Here is an 8283-nt window from a genome sequence, read left to right as displayed (position 1 = left end):
AGCAAGTTAGAGAAATGGTCAGAGGTAAACAGGATGAGGTTTAATAATGAGAAATGCAAAGTGCTCCGCTTAGGAAGGAACAATCAGTTCCATACATACAAGATGGGAAGCGACTGTCTAGGAAGGAGCATGGCGGAAAGGGATCTAGGGGTCATAGTGGACCACAAGTTGAATATGAGTCAACAGTGTGATGCTGTTGCAAAAAAAGCAAATATGATTCTAGGTTGTATCAACAGGTGTGTTGTAAGCAAAACTCGTGAAGTCATTCTGCCGCTCTACTCTGCGCTAGTTAGGCCTCAGCTGGAGTACTGTGTCCAGTTCTGGGCGCCACATTTCAAGAAAGATGTGGAGAAATTGGAAAGGGTGCAGAGAAGAGCGACAAGAATGATTAAAGGTTTAGAGAACATGACCTATGAAGCCAGGCTTCATGAACTGGGCTTGTTTAGTTTGGAAAAAAGAAGATTAAGGGGGGACATGATAGCGGTTTTCAAATATCTAAAAGGGTGTCACAAGGAGGAAGGAGAAAATTTGTTGGTCTTGGTTTCTGAGGACAGGACAAGGAGTAATGGGCTTAATGTGCAGCAGGGGAGGTTTAGATTGGACATTAGGAAAAAATTCCTAACTGTCAGGGTGGTCAAATATTGGAATAAATTGCCAAGGGAGGTGGTGGAATCTCCCTCTCTGGAGATATTTAAGAACAGGTTAGATAGACATCTGTCAGGGATGGTGTAGACGGAGCTTGGTCCTGCCTTGAGGGCGGGGGGCTGGACTCGATGACCTCTTGAGGTCCCTTCCAGTCCTATTATTCTATGATGCTATGATAAGCTGAAAAGTCCTAGTCTCTTTAGCCTCTCTTCATATGGGACCCGTTCCAAACCCCTAATCATTGTAGTTGCTCTTTTCTGAACCCTTTCCAAGTCCAAAATATCTTTTTTGAGGTGAGGAGACCACATATAGTACGCCCACATCTTGAACACTGTGTACAGAAGTTTTATATAGGGGCATTAAGATGAAGAATCTCATTTTCTATCCCTTTTTAAATAGTTACTAGCATCCTATTTGCTTTTTTGAACGCATACTGCATTTTCAGAGAACTATCCACGATAACTCCAATATATGTTTCCTGATTAGTTGTAGCTAAATTAGCCCTCATCATATGGTATGTATAGTTGTGGTTATTTTTTTCCAATGTGCGTTACTTTATACTTATCCACAGCAAATTTCATTTGCTATTTTGTTGCCCAATCACTACATTTGGTGAGATCTTTTTGAAGTTAAACAGTTACACAATTGCTTTTGTCCTTAAGTCCGAGAAGTGGGTGGTAGGGAGTGGCCTCAAAGGAATAGGAAAGCAGAGGCTCTGGTCTTTTGTCTGGGTGTCACGTTACTGGATTTTAAGGGGAGCAGCCAGATCACTGCTGCACCAATTGGGGGGAGGTGTTTGCCCCAAAGTCTATACAAAGGGGGCCATGCGAGATGTCAAATGAAAGCTCATGTTCTACTGATTCTGTATATGCTACTCATGTACTGGTATGATATCTGTATGTGGAGTTATGAATATGGAGTATGTGCTGATATTGGCCTGCACTGCCTGTTGTAAAGGAGGATTGTCCGTTGAATGAGTATGCTAATTAGCACTGGTCCAGGAATAATGGCTCTCAAGGTGCCCAGTACACACCTAAGGACTGTGTCTGGGAACATGCAACCCAGCCAGGGCAAAATGGCTGCTGACATATGAAACAGAGCTAAGTCATTCGACCATGTGACCTGCTCCACTTGGAAGGTATGGGGAGATATACAAGTGCCATGAGGCGGACTCCATCTTGTCTTCAATTCTGCTACTGATCCTAGATGCAGCCTTGCAAGGAACAGAGAGCTGAGGAGGATTGCTGACCCATCCTGACATAGGATGAACACCAGAGACCTTTAAGATAGCAGTTATAACATCTCTGCTGAGAGCCTGCATCGAGAACTCGGTGACTGGTGCATGTAATGTATTCTCCTTAACAACCTTACTCTCATGCTTTTCTTTCTTCTATTAATAAACCTTTAGATTTCAGATTCTAAAGGATTGGCCCAGCGTGATCTTGTGGGTAAGATCCAAAGTGTAAATTGACCGGGGATTTGTGGCTGGTTCTTTGGGACCGGAAAGACCCGTTCGGGGAAGGTGAGATTGGGTTCTACAACCCCCTCACCTGTGTGCAGGCCTGGGGCTAATTGTGGCACAGGGAGAGCTGAGGTGTCTGAGGGGTTTTGCTCGTGAGGCTTCTGGCTGGCCAGATTGGCCGCTAAAGCACTCAGTGTGACCGGTTTATGGCCTATTTGGGAAAGGCTTCCAGTCTGGGGCTGTAAGGAGCCCTGAGTTTTGAGCAATTCGCCCTGAGCAGACGCCCTCAGCTGTGCCAAGACCTGGCCCGGTCCGTCACAGCCACCTTCCCAGCTCACTTCAACCCTCACCCTACCTTCTCCCCATTCATCTTTCAACACATAAGGACCCCCTCACCCACCCTCCTCTTCCTCCCTAACGGCCCCCAGCCCAACACGCTCTTGATCCTTCCAGACCACCCGTCCATCCAGTGGATTCCCTCAACCCTTCCTTTCTCTTCCTTTTAACACCCCCAGCCCATGGCAATGTGCACTCCTAACCCTGCCCTTTCTCCACCCATAAGGCCAAGGGCACCATTGTTTGAGGGGGGTAGGTGCCCTTGGTCCTATGGGTGTAGAATTGGGTAGAGAAATGGGGTAGGAGGGCAGTAGCCCCCCTCCTGAGTTTGAAACCCTGGATTTCATACATGAGGTGTGCTTAAAGCCCATGTCCTAACTCCAGAGGCAGTTCTTAAATGCAACAGAGTTTGAGCTGATGCGGCTTTGCCTTTGGGGCATGGACTTTATTATGCTTAAATCACCGCGCCCCTCTCGTTCTTTATAACAAATGGACGGACATTCAAGCAGTTGAAGTATTGTTAGATCCTCATAAAAACATTGCTGGGTACTCCCCGTAAAAGATGGGGGGGGGGGGGTAACCCACTCTGGCACAACAAATGCAGGAGCAGGGGCCCGCAAAAGTACCCCAAAACCTGATCTCTCCAGGCTTTGGTACAAAAACTTCCCCCCCAAAATCCTAAAACCCAAATTTTAGGGAATATCCACTGCCATCACCCAAGTAGTCCAAGAAAACTAGGGATGAGATCACTTGGGAAACTCCTCCCTAAAACCTCAGGGGTACCTCAAGCTCTTTTTCCCCTCAGAGCTTGAAAAAGAAAAGAGAAAAACAAGCTGCAGTCTATGCTAGCTGACTCCCAGGCAGACAGACAGAGAGCTTACAGATAAAACTAGGACACCAAAATAAACCTATAGCAGGTTAATTAGAAAAGAAAACAAACTTTTTATTATCAAAACAATACTACCGTTGCAAGTATAGTTAAGGTAGCTAGATGGTAAGGGCCAGCAATTTGTATACTCAGAGGCTGTGTCTATACTGGCCACTTATTCCGGAAAATCAGCCGCTTTTCCGGAATAACTTGCCAGCTGTTTACACTGGCCGCTTGCTTTTCCGGAAAAGCACTGACGATCTCATGTAAGATTGTCAGTGTTCTTGCGGAAAACTATGCTGCTCCCATTCGGGAAAAAGTCCTTTTGCGCAAAACTTTTGCGCAAAAGGGCCAGTATAGACAGCTCAGCTTTGTTTTCCGCAAAAAAGCCCCGATCGCGAAAATGGCGATCAGGGCTTTTTTGCGGAAAAGCACGTCTAGATTGGCACGGATGCTTTTCCGCAAAAAATGCTTTTGCGGAAAAGCGTCCGTGCCAATCTAGACGCTCCTTTCCGAAAATGCTTTTAACGGAAAACTTTTCCGTTAAAACCATTTCCGGAAAATCATGCCAGTCTAGACGTAGCCAGAGACAATTCTGTGGGTTAGAAAGCTTCATTACAAAAGAGAAAAAAAACACTTTTAACATCAATTTGAAATTCCCAAACCATAAAACAATTAAAAACCTGATAGATTAATTAAACTTTGCCCTACTTACAAATTGTGAAAAGACTTTTCTTAGAGAGAGCGAGACAGCCTCGCAGCTCCCTGTTACCTGGAAGAACCCACTCTGCCTCAGACAGAGGAGGAAAAAGTTAAAAATTCCTTTGTTTCCAGTTTGAAATCCCTACCTGCATTGTTATTGGCTGACCAAATATCTGGCTAGGATAACCCCTTAACCATGAGGACTGACCAGCAGCCTGGTGGCTATGACGGGGAGAGTAGGAATGAGTGTTATGGTTTTGGGATCTGCATTTGGACCACTGCTATTAAACGTCTCACAAATGTTCTTGAAAAAGGAGAGACTAAAGGGATAAATAGTGACTAAATCAAAGTCGATAGGCACTTCCCCATTCCTCCTTTGAAAAGTACAAGAGCCCAGCAGGGACTCTTGTGCATTTCAAAGTAATGGAGCTTGGGTTCAGCTGGGGACTCTGAGTCCCCCACTGACCCCAGGCTCCATGCCGTGCTGCATGCCATGAGGAGCCCCAGGTCATGCCGTGTGGAACCTGGGGCCAGCTGGGGAAATGCCACGCAGAGCTGGGGAGTTCTCAGCTGACCCCGGGGTCCATGGCTGCCCCTTTAAACGCGTGGAGGTGGCTTTTCAAAGGGGCAGCTGCCGCACAGCTGATCCCCAGCTCAGCCATGCAGTGCTGCCACTTAGAAAGCGGGGGCAGGGGGGAAGGAGTACTTCAATCTCAGAGAGGCAGCAAGGTGTGGGGAATCGACTAGCTGACTAGTCAACAGACAACTATCCCATAAGCATTTGCTTATGGGGATAGACTCGTCTTTAACATCCCTAATCCAAAGCTGGTAGGAATGAGTTAAAAAGGGGTCTCACAAAACTGGACGTTTGGGCAACACAAGAGCATATGAATCCGTGTTAGCCAACACAACAGAAAAAAGAGAGGAAGCGGCATGTGAGGTGTGTTTGCATTCTTACTGGCTTGGACTCGAGCGCATGGAAGATGAGTGGGTCTCTTGGCATAATCCTGATATCAGTGGGGAGCTACAGCCAACTGACCCGTCGGTGTTCAGTCTGTGTCTTGTAGCGGAACAGCCATGTTGTAGAAAGGGTTGGAGAGAGAGGCAGGTACTGGATGGTCTCATGCAGCTGTAGCATTTTTGGCAGTGATACTTCTTCCATGGGTTATTTGCTGTTCTTGCAGAGGCCTGCTGTAGGCAATCAGAGCCACTCTGGAGATCCAGCTAGATGAGGGGCATCTGCCTGAAGTGAGTCTGAGTCACCTGTTGTTCCTATTGACAGTGGAGCTGAGGAGCTCTCTCGTGACGGTGTAGGAGCTGGTGTATGTTTTGTGAAATTATCTTCAGCCAGTGTCTGTGCAGCGAGGTGCCTCCTTGCGTGCAGAGAGATGCTTGTGATTTCCATGGGACGGATCCTGGGGAAGGCAGAGCTCTGCCCGTGGCTGGTAATTGTCTGGGATTGTCGTTTCCTCTCCGTAAGTAGCTGCACGTGGGTCGCTGCCCTTCAAATACAGCGATGTGGAGGGAGGGACGACAAACTACAGAGCATCTGTCCGTGTAATCACTGGACATCATCACATTGTTCTCCAGTTGCTTGCTCAATCATCACGTCCCTCAGAGGACCAGAGTATTCTGGGTAGGGTGTGGGTATAGTGGACTGAGGGTGTGGTGAAGTGGAGATGGTCATAGTTTCTTATAAATTATAAGCATTTTAGGACCTGGATAGGCCAGAGAGGAATAAAGAAGGGGTCTCCAGTGATCAGCAGTTAGGTGATGCACATGTTTATGTCTGTGTTTTGACCACTAGTGGTGGTCGAGTTTACAAGTCTCCTCTCATTCTCTTTTCAGTTCTCAGTGGCATTGGATTCATGAAAGAATGGCTGACTTGTGGCAGAGACTAAAGCCTTGAGCCCATCACTAGGGCTGGAAGCCAGCTAGCGCAATGCAGACTAAGAGCAAATGGAAATTTGCAGTTTTCCCTCAGTACTTAGTTAGGCAGTTATACCTTGAATCTTTTAAAATTATTTTGAACAATGTCTACACTGCACACTTATGTCAGAATAAGCTACCTACTTTGAAATAGAACATCCAAACTACAGGGAAGCCTTGAAATTAGTCTGAGTCAGGCTCCCCTAATGTTGACGTACTACATTGATTTAGAGTCTCAGGAAGCACTGGGGAGTAATCACTTTGAATGACTCTGGGGAGTAGTTATTTCTAAATAAGAACAGCTGAGCATATATACTGAAGACATTTCAAAATAACAATTTCTACATGAGGGTTATTCCTCATCACAAACAGGAGTCATTAGCCTGTTATTTCATAACTCCTAACTGCCTAGCGTAAAAATGCCGCAACAGAGCAACAGTGACACTCGATGGCCACTTTTGGCAATGCATGCACAATTCTGTAATGCAGCTACTCTGACACTCGGGGTGTGTCTAGACTACAGGGATTGTTCGAAAAATCTGTACCTGCGTCTAGACGGCCGCCGCGTTCTGTCGACAGTAAATGAACAGAATGCGGCGGTTTTGTTGACAGCGGTAAATCTCATTTTACGTTTTACGAGGAATAACACTATTTTTGATAGAGATCTGTCAAAAAAAGGGAAGTGTGGACGCGGGGAAGATTTTTTGTCGAAAATAAAGGCCTCCGGGTAGAAGCCCTGGTGGACACTCCTGCCAGACCTTTCATCTCTATTGTTCCTGCCCAGACAACTTTGGGCACCAGGGAGGGAACATCAGGTGAGTGCTGTGAGGGTCCATCACACACAGGGCAGGGGAGGCGGGAGCAAAGTGGATGGTGCAGTACTGTGACATGTCATGCTGATCACATCCTGGGGGGAGGGGGACACACACACGGCTGACCTCAGGGAGGGACGTCCGACCTCAGGGGGGGACGTCCTACCCCTGCACCCGCATGGCTGCGAGGAACCACCTGCTCCTACAGACACTGATGCCAGGTACAGGCAGGGGTTTGGGACCCTGGGAATTGCCACACAGCTTCAGGCTTCTTAGCAACCTGCGGGAACCCCAACTGTGGCCTGGCACTTGTCTGTGCTGCTTGGCCATGGGGAGGGGGGGCAGGATGGTGGCCTGCACACTGTCTGGGCTTCAGGGAGGCCGTGGCTGGTGCTCAGGGCATACCACTCCTTGCTGAGACCACATGAGCATCCACTGATCCTAGAGGACAGGCACTGACTGCTGAGGAGGGCATGCTGTCTCTCAGGGAAAGTGTGAGCATGCATGATTGATGACTTTTCCCTCTTGTCCTCCACATCCAGCCCAGCTGTCCAGGAGGGTGGGGGGGCCACACCTCTCCCACCTCCCAGACGGCTGCAGGGAACCCATCGGCACTGGCGCACGTATTTGGACCTGGTGCGCCAGCACATCTCGGCCCTGCAAGGGATGCAGGAGACATGTAATCAGAGGATGCAGGCAGAGACAGAGCGGCGCAGTCGCTTGCTGGACGAGTTTGTGCAGCAGCTGTGGGAGAAAAATCAAATAACTCCAATTGTGTCTAAGGAGGGACTGTGCAGGAAATCAAAACTCTCTAACAGAAAACTGCTGTAAGGGTTAAAAGTTTTCCAGGCCCCTCTCCCTGTAACAGAGAGAAATCATCTTAACTCTAATCAAGACCCTTACAATGCCTCCTATCTCAACTTATGAAGACTCCTAGTCTGTCACAAATTGTCATGTAAACTCTTATCTTTGTCACAGTTTGCCTTGTAGACTCCTCACTCAGGTTCTCATGTGCCTTTGTACTGTAAAACTTACTTCTAGCACACCTGGTGTGAACAGAAATGTCTTAGAGTACTTCTGCTGAGACTTTGTTTTCTTTAACATATCAATCAACAACTAAACTGTCTGAACACACTGTATAAAGGATCCCGGAAACTCTCTCTCAGGGCTGCTGCTGCTCTCACTCTGGTAGCTGTCAGCCTGCATGCATAATAAAATTTTCCTTTTGGATTTCTCTCCTGCCTCACTGCTTTGACCTCCAGCCTCGGACCCTTCTGGGGACTCTGTACCCCAGGGGAGCGAGATTTCCCCAACACAGTGCACTGCTATTTGCACTGCTATCCGGGAGGCCATAGCCTTCCCCGGTCCTGTGTCTGTTCCTGCTCCTCTTGCTCAGCCTGCCCTCCCCCCCCCACCAGCTCCCCCACCCCTCCGCTCACCCCCCGACCCTCCTTCACCCGCTGCCATCCCAGACTCAGGTACAGCCGCACCTCCTGCCCAGCCCCAGCCCGCACGTGCAGCCATCTCCA

At 48.1% G+C, this 8283-nt stretch overlaps 1 long non-coding RNA gene across 1 annotated transcript; it reads left to right on the top strand.

Annotated features, from left to right (window-relative positions):
- The first annotated feature begins 3771 nt into the window (after nt 1-3771).
- On the top strand, nt 3772-8056 carry LOC142824228 (uncharacterized). Its single transcript, XR_016349996.1, has 3 exons — nt 3772-5458; nt 5862-6757; nt 7297-8056. It is a non-coding gene; the product is annotated as an uncharacterized LOC142824228 (long non-coding RNA).
- Nucleotides 8057-8283: the final 227 nt, after the last annotated feature.

Source organism: Pelodiscus sinensis, chromosome 7 (genome assembly GCF_052426305.1).
Source record: "Pelodiscus sinensis isolate ZL-2025 chromosome 7, ASM5242630v1, whole genome shotgun sequence".
In the NCBI taxonomy this organism is placed as follows: domain Eukaryota; kingdom Metazoa; phylum Chordata; order Testudines; family Trionychidae; genus Pelodiscus; species Pelodiscus sinensis.
This window is presented reverse-complemented; position numbering and strand designations above follow the sequence as displayed.